The sequence below is a fragment of the Miniopterus natalensis genome, chromosome 8 (assembly GCF_054644295.1).
Source record: "Miniopterus natalensis isolate mMinNat1 chromosome 8, mMinNat1.hap1, whole genome shotgun sequence".
Classification (NCBI taxonomy): domain Eukaryota; kingdom Metazoa; phylum Chordata; class Mammalia; order Chiroptera; family Miniopteridae; genus Miniopterus; species Miniopterus natalensis.
The window spans coordinates 31,765,238-31,778,420 of record NC_142088.1 but is presented as its reverse complement, the minus strand read 5'-3'; positions in this window follow the sequence as shown (position 1 = coordinate 31,778,420).

Below are 13,183 nucleotides of genomic sequence, written 5' to 3'. Positions count from 1 at the left end.
AGCTGCTCGCGAGGTGCACAGTCGGAGCGCGTCCCTGGGGAAGATGAGAGATGAGGAGTTAGGGATCTCGCCTGGGAAGCGGGGCCCTGAAATCCGGGGGCGTGGGGGCGGGTGGGGGAGGGGAGGTGGGGACGGGAGTGGGGGAGGGGTGGCGTGGGGGGGGTGGGGGTCTCTAATTGCATGTTTGGGGAGGGGTCTATTATAGACTATGCCATTTAAGTGTACAAATCCCCATTTAAGGAATAACGTTTTCCAGGTGTGCAGCGTTGTCCCAGCGCTTGAAGTTGTCTGTGAGCTTTGTCACTCGTGCCGGGCGAGGGCTGTAACGAAGCCTGGGTCAAGGAAAGCAGCCACATGACTGGAACCCCTGTAGGAAACTGAAAGCAGGAGATAGCCACCCGGTCACACAAAGATGGAGGGTGTTTGCCCCGTTTTATCGTGGGAAGAGGCCACAGCTAGATTCTGTCAGCAGTAGAAGAGAAAATGGCCAAAGGCCATGAACTGAAAGAAGGTGATGGAAGTGGCAGCTTGCACGTCAGGTCTCCAAATAAACACCATCCGATAGTCCTAGGTCTAAGGTTTTAACTTACTGAGTTTTATTTCTAGTCTCCTATTCCGACCAATAACAACTAACATACGCACTGCCATACCCCCAACTTTGCCATCAATTTAATGGTGCTAGATGTTAAAGTAAAACATTATACATTAGGAAAAACACTCTTGCAAATCAAAAGAAATTATAAATTGAATTCATTTAATTTATCTATTAATACTTATTTAAAAAATTCAAAATAAGTTAGTGACAATCTACACTTTCAGTATAACAAGATGAACCAAGTTTCAGAGTGTAGGCCCTTTATTCAACCACTATTTCCCCCTCCCCCCTTTCTTTCTCCGTGTGTGTATACACACAAAATATAAATCTCATATATACCTCCATACATGTTTTTATCTCCATATATATTATGTGTAATATATAGTTACTTAAGAATGACCTTGAAGACAACTTTGAAAAACAAGCAATAGTAAATAATTGGTAAAACTGTTGTGTTACTTATTATAATTAGATAATGATACTCCATGTGTAAGTGATAAACACCATTTTCAGAAAGGTTAGATGTTTAAAACACATTAGTCATTATGTAAACTGAATATAGGCTCATAAACTCCATTTTGGGAGATGACAAAAGTAGCAATATTCATGTTTTCACAAAAATTAAAAAGACAAAGCACAGATTGCTAGACAGAACTTCAGTCTAGCTGTAAGACATTTGTTTTTGTATCTGTCAGTTAAGACTTTAAAAACATTTTAAAAGCCAGGTGATTATCCCATGTTTGCTTCACTTCTTAAGAATGTGTGACAGGCGTAATATTTTGCAAATATTAAATTAGGGAATTAAATTCTCCTTTAAATTCACAGCGTTCTGCTCCAAGTTATATTTTGAAGCATATTGCCCCAGGGAAGAGGAAAATGGTTAGTGCTAGAAGCAAGCAAGTCATTGATAAACTTTGAAGTTCATAAATTATGTTTTAGCCCCTTTAGCAATACAGTTTGGTCATGAAAGACAGAAATTAATAAATTACTGTTGCTCCAGATTAAGATATAAAAAAAACTGAGTGTTAGACCTTGGAATTGTGTGGAAGAGAATGCCCTGAGGAGGTGGAAAGAAGAGTGACAGAAGTCAGTGGAAGAAGTCGGCTGCCAATCTCAACGTGTGTGTGTGTGTGTGTGTGTGTGTGTGTGTGTGTGTGTGTGTGTGTGTGTGTGTAAGATAGGTAAATGAACTGGGTGCAATGCTCTTCTCAAGGATTAAAGACATCCAAGAAGTCGGCTGCCAATCTCAACGTGTGTGTGTGTGTGTGTGTGTGTGTGTGTGTGTGTGTGTGTGTGTGTAAGGAAGATAGGTAAATGAACTGGGTGCAATGCTCTTCTCAAGGATTAAAGACATCCAAATGAATATAGGAGTTTGTGTTGACTCATGTGGGCCCACCCTGACGGCACCTCAGTCTTGGCCTTCCATTCCTCACACTGACCTGCTGCTGTTAGGCATGAGATGTCCTTCAGATGTTCTTCTGGTGACCAACTGTCCTGGTTTTCCTGGATCTGAGGGGGGTGCCCAGGAAGCAGGACTTTTGATACTAAAGCCTGTAAAACCATGGGCAAACCAGTATGGCTGGGGCTCAGAAATGCTGAGATTTTAACACCAGATTTTAACCTGGAGAGGTTAATGAGAGATGGGAACTTGTGGATAAGTTTCCCTGCCCCCTCTTCTGACTGTCCTGAAACATTCTGAAGATGGTCCTGCAAGATGGAACAATCACCTGTGCTTGATCCAAGTGGAGGTCAGCTCAATAATTTACTCCCTCATACCTGCTGGCATTATTTTTCTGCCCCTCTCTGCTTTCCTTTATTCCTGCATCCCTTGGTTTTCACTCCCAAGTGAGATACTGGCATACAAGTTTTACCTTAGGCTCGTTTTCTAGGGAACCCAGGCTTAGAGGCAAACACTTATTAGTTCTAGGATTAGAAATATTGCACAGAAATGCAAAACATAATCATACTTTACTACATGGCTTTCCTCTGATTAACGTTTACATATTTGTGATATTTTAACATACTGAATAATGACCTATCTAAAAGTTTGATGGAACTCTTTTGTGAGCATGAGCTGATGGGAAGGGTGAATGTGTATGGTGGGGTAGGGGTGAGAAAAAGGTAAACCCTTAACTTCTAGAGTGGGAAGTAAGTAGAAAAATAAGGCATTGTTTGAAAATACAGACATAAAAATGAAAGAATCAACTAGAATAAGGGATTAGCCTTTGGGGAAGGAGAAATGGATGTAGAAGGAGAGAGACCGTTTTTTAAAATCTTAACAAACATTGATTCTTTAAATTTATTTAAAAGTTCATTAAAAACTTTGATTAAATAAAAATAAACTCCATAGCTACTTTTACATAATCTAATTTTTATAGAACTTGGTTATTTGAGATTCAATAGCATCTGCGTTCAAATAATTTTTTACTAAATTGGCCCCAATGCAATATTGTCTTTGGCATATATTTATCATATGCACATTGTGTGTGTGTGTGTGTGTGTGTGTGTGTGTGTATTTAGTCTAAGGGTTAATTTAAGTGTGAAAAACTTAAAAATATAAATTCTTTGGCAGCACGGGAAACTTTTATTCCACTAGGTGTCAGCATAGCACTTTGAATAATTGGGTGAACAATGAAGAATCATTGCTTGTTCATAAACATGTTTTTGTTTATCTTTCCAAGGATGATGACAGGAAATTTAGATTAAATAATATAATCAGCTCATGTATTATAGTAATCATTGTCTACTGAAATGTTCATTTTTATTTTACCTATTCAAATTAATGTCAGCTGCTAAAATTAGTTAAGCTAATCTACATCAAGGGAATAGAAAAAAACCAACAGTCACATGCAGGAATGACAGTAATGAGGATGTTTCCTGCATCTGTATTTTGGGTTTCAGTCAGTGGCTTTTTTCTTCACTAGGTTATGAAAGAAATTTGGACATTAGAGAAGATCAAAAGCATTGCATTTCCCCTTTCTGTTATCTACTTTATAAATATGCTTTAAAGGATATGAGTAATAATTGACTAGCTTGGTGTCATGCTAAGTGTAAGTGACAAATCTTTCTTGTTAAGGGAACATGTTGGGTAATTCATGAGTTAGACACTTTTAGGTTATATTTTTGCCCTCAGACTACCCAATGCAGCATCATTGGCTTTGCCTTTGTGTTGCCCCTGATTCATCTGAATGTTAGCTTCACCTTACATTAAATAGTACCATGTGATTTCACTCATGTGGACCTAATGAATACAATGAGCTAACGAGCAAAATAGAGACAGACTCGTAGGTACAGAGCAGGCTGACAGCTGTAGGGGGGGTGGGGCTGGGTGGGTGTGATGGTGGAGGGATTGAGCAAAAAAGGAAAAAAAGAAAAAAACTCGTGGACACGACAACAGTGGGTGATTGCCAGGGTGAGGCGAGGGGCGGAGGAGAGTATAGGGGGGATAAATGGTGATGGAAAGAAACCTGACTTGGGGGGGTGAACACACAATACAGTGTACAGATGATGTGTTGTGGAACTGTACACCTGAAACCTCTACAACTTTGTTAACCAATATCACCCCAATAAATTCAACAATAAGGAAAACAAACAAACAACAAAAACAAAAAAATATGTTTCTTGTAGGCAGCACGTAAAAAAAAGAAATCAGTTGTTAATATGTGGCAGTTTGCCTACCTCACACCTCCTTCTTTGTAATGAAGCTAATATAATTACATCCACAGAACTAAAAGTAGGCCCCAGGAGAGTAAGATATTCTAGAACAGCAATTTTCAACTGGTGTGCTACAAGAATGTTTAAAACATGCAATTCCTGACTATTGAGTCAGGGGCTCTGACCTCTTTTCTCCTAGATTGTCAAATAGAAAAATGACAACAGCCAACACAACGATAGCTGCCTGCTGTGAATGAATACAAATTATACCTAGTTTTTTGGTCAGATTAGCAAAAAATATAATGTAATTTCCTGGCGAGTGGTAGGATTTTAGTAATTAGTTTATGTGTGCCGTGAAAATCGCTGTTCCAGAAAGAGAGATAATGTCGTCATCACTGCTTGTTACAGCTAAATAGTAACCTTTACTCAGTGACACGTGGAACTTCTCTAGGGATTTTGTGAACTCATTTACTCCAAGTTTACTTTGTTACCTCCAGGTACATCCCCCACTCCCCATCAGGCTTTTGAGGCACAATTTACATAGAATAAAATGCATGGATTTCACATGTAAAGCTGAATAAGTTTTGACAAATGGATCCAACTATGTAAGCCCTCCAATCAAAATATTAAACACTTCCACTTCTTCAGGCTATTTTTCATAGTAAAAGAATTATTTTAGTGTTGATTTACTCACAACATCAATCAAATACATAATAAAAAGCCAATATCAAACAGTCTAAACTATAGACATTTTGGGATATTAAAATATTCCATGCTGTAGAGAAAGAATTTAGAGAATGTTAGGTAAATTGTTTTTGCAAAACAATCTTTTAAAAATTTAGATTGAAGAAATACTATATGGTACAATTCTAAGATGAAGATATACAAACATATGCACATACATACGTATATACATACACATGTGTACATAGTAAATACAGACACATCTAAAAATACAAGAAACATGTCTAGTTTCTCTTCTATTATTTTTAGAATAGTATCTAGAACATAATAAGTGCACAATAAATATTTGTTAAAAGGATATATAGAGAAGATATATATGTTAGAGCATTGGTCAATAAGACTTGGTCACTATGGAAGCAGAAGGTTGAGGAACTGAGAAAGACTCTTGGCATTTTCTAATTTAGATTGCTTGGTGTTAGCATTCATTAACATTTGATATTCCAGGAAGAGTCACAAGTTTGGCAGGAAACATGAGTTCAGATTTTGCCATTAAAGGCAGTGTAAGCAGACAACAAAGGGAAGCTATCTGCCAGGATTTGGTTATAAAGCACATACATCAAGTGGACATGTTTGAGCCGTAGATACAGAAGTTACCATGATTTGGGGGGTGTCAAAGAAGTGGATTACATCATCCAGCAGAGCAGTTCAATGCGGACAGAAAAAGGCCAATGGCAGAAACCTTGCAGAAGAATAACATTTTAGGATTGACAGTAAAAGTAAGTCTTGGAAAACAGGCTCGAAAGAAGGGAATAAAGTGGTAGGCAGAGAGAGTAATAAATATCAAGAAAAATGCTGCAAAGAAGTTCAGCCATTTGAGCAATAAAAAAAGTTCATGGATTTGTAAATTAGGAAATTGCCAGTGACTCTTACTTGAGCTGGCTCAGCAGAGTTTTGAGAATGAATTACTATTTATAGTATATTGAGGAGTACCTAGGAGGTGAGCACAAGAGTGAATATAGACCGTAGACTATATTTTGATGGGATATGGATATTCAAAGAAAGGGAGCAAGAGAACATGGCACTCGAGGTTTGTTAAGTCCAGCTGACGTAATGGTGGGATTTTATGAGGCAGTGGATCAGCAGTCTTCAAACTGATATAAATGAACCTCTTGAAGTCCACGAAAACTTTACAAAGTACATGGGCTTGGAACAATTTTAGAAGAGTCAATGTCCAGATTCTTAACTCCAGTATTCACTCTAATATTAATCGGCCCAAGAACTTTGGTTAAACCATCATGCTTGTCTTCTTTTTCCACTTTCCTTTTGCAATCATACTTCTTTCATTTTAGAAAACAAAATCATTGTTTTCTGGATGTTTATCACCACAGAATGTGAAAATCACTGAGACACCAAACAAAAGAAAATTTTCTATTGATAAGAAAGTGAATGTCTCTAATAGCTCAGAAACACGTTCTTTTAAAGGCGTTTGAGAAACAAAGACATTTGAGAAATAGAAATTCCTTGATGTTTCTAATTCTTTGCTTTCTAAGTGACTGAAGGAGCTGATAGGTCATTAAAATATACTTTTTGATAATAGAGAAATATGTGATTTTTGGCATATAACTTGAAAGAAGTTCAAATAGTTGAGTTACATTGCAAATACCAAAACTTCCATTCCCATCTGTTCCATCCCACATTATGTGAACAATTTTCTCAGTATTTATAAAAACAACAACAAAGGAGGAATTAAATCCATGCTTAATACTGTCTCCTACCATAAGTAGTATTTATTGATTGCTACATAAACTAGTTTAAAAACAAAACAAAACAATGAAAAAGAATTCCAGCTGGTACAAAGCAAAGTGTTGGGAAAGAGAAGAGCATTGCCAGTTAGAGGTGAAGTGTTAAGTGGTGAGGGAATGACAGCTTTTGGAAGGAATGGTCACTGAGGGCTTGAACTTCTTGCTGAACTGGGTAAATAACAGCAGGACAGGATTACTGCCTCCAGGTTTGAAGGTTCTAAGTGGATGCAGACAGAGGCCTCAGGTGATGCTGGCTATTCAATGAGGTCAACTTCTGGGACTCTAGTTTTTCCTCAGCATTCACGACTTTGAGGAAGACATTTGAGACAATATCTGTGATTAGATGAATCCCGAAGAGTGCTCAAATATTTTCCCTTGAGTGAATTGATAGCAATCAGAGGTAGCCAAGACTCCCAAGTCCTCAATTAGTAGAATTAATTTGAGTTTTAATAAAGTTTTAATAAAGCATATTTAAGTTTATATTGTTTGTTCACTCTATACAGAGTGGAACAATAATAGGTTCCAATTATATATTTATATAATTTAAAGTTCTCTTCTAAATAAATCTCACATCTCTTGTATTAGCTAAAACAAGGGCTAGAGGTGCTACATATTACCAAAAAAACTATAACTCAAATGATAATGTTATTAAGTTACATTCTATATACAATAATTAAATTATTTGTTTATGGCAATATGTATGAGAGTAAAGGGTATTTGTGTGTTTGGATGACAGGAGAGAAGTAATAGGCTAAAGCTGTTAATCAGACTTGGTGGAATGGAATTGAAAATGTCACAGATTTAGCTTATCATAAACCAGAATGATCATGTAAAATAAGACTAGCAATAATCTCCAACCAACTGCCATTCTTGGGAACATAGGGATGACTTTGAAGTTAAGAACTATTTTTAGATGAAAAGTCTTGATGATATATCTGTCAATTAAAATAACTATTATTAACAGTTGTTTGAGTCAAGAATTATTTCATTGCAAACTATAAAAATTCAACTTTAATTAGTTTTAACCAAAAGTGGGAATTTATTGGTCCACAAAAGTGGAAAGCCTCAGCTACATGTAGCTTTAACACAGCTTTAAGGATGCAGGACCTTAAATGATATCAAGATCCCCTTCTTTCCTTTTCTCTTGGGATTTTCTTTTGTGTTACATTTACTTCCAGGCAGATTTTCCTAGCTTGGTAGCCAAGGGAGCTTCAAGAATTCAAGCTTGGTTGGTACTTAGTGCCTTTAAGCTATGAAGGAGAAGATGGGCATTTTGCTGGTAGTTTTAACAAAATGATTGGGGGTGCTTTAATGGGTCATATATCCAACCATGAAAAAGTCATGATGGTCATCACAGTACAATACCCTGGGTGACCGGATCTGGTTTTTCTGTATCCCTTTAGAAAAGCTGTTCCTACTTGAACCAAATGGATTGGAAACTCCACTAAATAGATAGCAGAAATAATATGACCTCTAAAACATTTTCACATGTTATATTTATATTGATTAACCACAGTATAAAAATTAATGAACCAAATAGGCTAAACAAAAGAAAAATAAATATACAGTGGCTCAGACAATAAATATACAGTGGCTCCAAAAACATTCCAGAGGCAGGTAAGCAGTTCAGGGAAAGCAAGCATCTCTTCTTTTTAAAGTCAATCAGAAATCGAGGTTCCTTAGTTTTGTTGTTGCTTGTCTCCTGGTGCTGCAGCTAACTCCTTGGAAGCAGCCCACATACCAGTGGAAAGAGGCCAAAGAGGAAGAAGGGAAACAAGAGGACACAATTTGTGTTTAAGGAGACGACCCAGAACCGGCACACCTTGCTCAGGTTCACATCCCATCGGCCAGAACAGTGATGTAACCATTATGGTGGCAAGGGAGGTGGGGAAGGATGTATAATGGGACAACTGTGGTCACCGCAACGCTTCTTTTAACTTTTAGATGTACTAACTTAGAGTAAATTTTAAAAAATTGCTTTAACTGTGGAAAGCATTGTTAAAATGTGTTTTTATTTATATGAGAAAAAGGGGAAAGAGGATTTCTGCTGCTATATTAAAAGAAAAAGTTGCAGCATATGTGTTTAGTCCATTTTAAAGTCCTTCACAAATGGTGGTATTGTTGAGGGCAGCTTTAGTTTTTGACATTACTATGCACATTTTGGGAATATTAACACTTTTTTTTTTTAATTTTTAAAAGAATGGATATTGATGCTCTCAAAAGGATTACACATATTTTGATTTTGAACTTTTTATGTCATTGACCAGTATATGTATATTTTTAGAAAACATGGAATTTACTGTATTTTTTTTTTGGTAGAGAATTAAATTGTAATATCCACTGTAAAAGAGCAGATTAAAAATTCAATTGAAATGGAATTACAAGATTGCATCCATTTCTAATGCTAAAAACCTACTGAACTGGAAAAAGTATAATTTAGCACATCACCCACATGCCAAAAAAAAGAAAAAAAAAGAAGAAAAAAGATGCCTTGTTTGGGTTTCATCCAGGAAGACATCTGTTTGCCTTGAACTAATAATAGTACAACCCTAATGATGTGCCAAACAAGTTATTTTAATAGAAATGCTTTGTTTGAGAGGTTAAGTTTGGTTACTCAGCAGAACTGCTGTGTTTATAATGGTATTATGTTTGAATCTTCAACTAGGAAACACATATCCCACTGAAGTCAATCTTGGGAAACTTGGTGGGAGCTGCTACACATTTAAAGTTAAACGAATGGAGTACTCTTGATTGCTAAATGTTCGCTCAAGATTAACCACAGAAATGGGTGGATGCAAGTAGCAAATGTTCAAATAGATATTGGAGATCGTCCAACTGTCAACTGTTTCTCAAAATTTACTCAAAATAAAAATTCTACTTGGTTCATTTTGGTCCCACTATTTCTCATTCCTAATTTATTTCTAAAATGTCAAAACATTTAGATAAAATAAAGAACTAATATTCAAATATTTGAATATTTGGTCTACATGATATTAAACATCTGGATTTTAAAAATCATAGATATGAAATTTATCAGATTTTATTCAAACTATCTATTGTGTATACTTAACAGGTTAATAAAAACAGCACCATGTGAACTAAACCAAAAGGAATAATGTAGGGAAAGTCATTTATAAGTCTTTTAGGCCTGTTGCCTGCTTTTAGTGATTGCTCTGCTCAGTTCTCATTGTGCCAACACTGTGTTGTTGTTGTTGTTTTTAATTCTCACCGAGGACATGCTTAGAGAAGAAAGGGGAGAGAAAGAAACATCGATGTGAGAGAGATACATCTTATGTGCTTCAACTGGGGATTGAACTCACAACCCAGTGAGTAATCTTTCGGTGCACAGGAGAATGCTCAACCAACTGAGCCACTCTGGCTGGGCCCAACACTGTTCTGATGAAAGCATTGGAGCAATGGATAATACTCATTAAGAAATGTGTCTAGAATTTTATCCAGCATGACTTTGGTGGTTAATTCAGGAGCATTATCTATACCAAAAATTACACACTAAAGTGTCTCTTTTTTAAAAAAAATATATCTTTATTGACTTCAGAGAGAGGAAGGAAGAGGGAGAGAGAGATAGAAACATCCATGATGAGAGAGTCACTGATCGGCCGCCTCCTGCATACCCCTGACTGGGGATCGAGCCCGCAACCCGGGCATGTGCCCTGACCGGGAATCGAACCCTGATTGCCTCGATCCTAGGTCGATGCTCAACTGCTGAGCCGTGCCCTGCTGGGCTAAACTGTCTTGTTTAATAAGATTAAGTTCTGGGGCTTAACTAGTGCAAGAAAATATTAAGTATTTTGAATTTTACTTTCTTGAATTAGCGTATTAATGATATAATTTGAGAAGTATAAAGAGGCTAACACTTTAAAATTAAAATAAAGTTTTCTATGGAAGAAATTTCTATATAAAAATTTTTGTAAGATTAATATTTTATAAAAGTTTTTATACTGAAATGTGACCGCTATTATGATCATCACATCTTTATTTTAATTAGCCATCTTTAATTCTGAATACTGGGCACAGATTGTGCAACCAAATGAGTATTTTCTGGCCAAGTCTAACTCCGCATTTCGCTTACCATGGCAAATAATTTTGGCTAAAACAATGCTAAGATTATCCCAGGTACTTTCTGGTACACCTGGATTTCTGCCCCTCCTTAATTAACCAGTCTCTACTGAAGTGATCTTCCAGGCCTAGGCTACTTTTGGGGTAGGATCTTAAAATTTTTGATTTAATTCTAGATGTCCATGTAGAGTTTTAGAATATGCTAAAAATCTCAGGATAAATAATAATGGAGTTATAATATACACTGTTAAGTGCCTCTACAAGAGAAGTCTTTTTTGTTTGTTTATTCAAGTATAATTTAAATATAACAATAGTAACCCTTTTTAGATATGCAGGTCTATGAATTTTGACAAATTTAGGTAATAGTTTACCACCACAATTAACACAATTTTTTCATTATCTGAAAAATTGCTTTCATGCCCCTTTGTAGTCAATCCCCTTCCCTAACTATAGCCCCTGAAAACCACTGATCTGATTTCTGTCCCTATACTTTTGCCTTCTTAAGGATTTCATGAATTGAGTAATACAGTGTGTAGCCTTCTGAGTCTGGCTTCTATCACATAACATAATGCTCTTGAGATTCATTCATGTTATTGTATCTATCAGTAGTTTATTCCTTTGTTGTTGTTGTTGTTGAGACTTAACCCCTTTTAATACTAATGGAATCCCAAATTTATTTGTGCAGAGTCATAAAGGGTCTGAGCCATTCATGGCAATCACATTTTCCTTAGCCAAGGAGTCCCTTTCCCACAATCCTTTGCACCCAGGTATGGCCACATATCTCTGTGGAGACAAATAAGACCTAAGGAAAACCTGTTGGAGAACACATAGGAAAGATTTTTCCCTTTCTTATAAAAAGAAAGGAGGAACACAAATTTATCATCCTCTAGTGCCACTGGCTGCTCCCTCCCCCTTCCAGATTCCTCTAAGATGAACAGTATCTGGAGCCATGGCAGGCATTTTGCAAGCATGAAGGAAAGGCCTCCAAGAGAACTGTAGAGAGAAAGTCCCAGAACCTTTGCATTAGCTTGTCAGCAAACCTTGAAATTGCCCACCTGCAGATTACTTATTATGTAAGATAACCGGATGTGTTTGTTATTTAAGACATTTCATTATGTTATTTGAAGTTGATGGCAATTCTTGCTGAGAAAATATCATCCAGGGTAAAAGCCAGTTCAAGTTGCAACTGGAGCTCACAGTTTTAGAATTCTGATGACTTTCTACAATATCATCATGTTGTACATGAAATGGATTGGCGCCTAAATATTTTCCTGAGGAATTCCAACCTATCAGTTCATTTAAATGATTACAATTTTAGGCTTCTATGATTTGTCCTGGGATCCACTTACTAGGCTTGCTTCAATGCTTTCTGAACTAGTATCAGAGCTGTAAAAACTGCAGTTTTTGTTTACTGCTTAGAATATTGCCATTCTCTTCCAGAGTCAAACATAAACTAGGTTTTCAGATTATTCTCTAAAAGGGAAAGAACTAACCAGAATATTTAATGAGTCTCAATAGGAATGTATTGCCCATGGTGCCCATTATTGAGGTCTCATAGTGGTTAGTATAGAGTTGATCGACTGATATATTTTATTATTTAGACATACATAATCTTAATATAAAAAATAGAATATATCATTCACTTTGGAGAATTGAAGAAAGAACATAACGTCTTTAGAACAAAATAGAAAATTATTTTTCTACCTAGACTCACATTATTATTTAGGATCTATCAAATATGTGCTGTTATTACTATTAATTACTTAACTCAAAGTTATTGCAAACAAAAATCCTTGTAATTTTTCAGCTACTGAACAGGAAATTCTGTGTTTAAAGAATTGTACTCTCTGCCATTAATGTAGGAATGTGCCCACTGGGAATAGCCTGAGAGGGCAATGGGCCCTGCAGAAATATTGGAATAAAGTAATACAAAAGAATGGAATGTTTTTGTTAATAAAACATTTTTATTCTAATAATTTATAAGGAAGATAATTTTAGATTTAAGTCTATTGTATATCAAACTTTTTGCAAAGGCCAAAGTTTTAGACTTAAGGAAGTGCCCATACACAACTGCAACTCAAAAATAAACTCAAAAGATGTTAGAAATGAATTATTCATTTATATATAAGATATTCCATGAATTTTTAAAAAAAATGTATTTTTATTGATTTCAGAGAGGAGAAGGGAGAGAGAGTAAAAGAGATAGAAACATCAATGATGAGAGAGCAGTCATTGATTGGCTGCCTCCTGCACTCCCCCTCCTAGGGATTGAGCCTGCAACCCAGGCATGTGCCCTGACCTGGAATGGAACCAGGATCTACGGGATCCTAGGTCGATGCTCAACCACTGAGCCATGCCTGGCCAGGCTCCA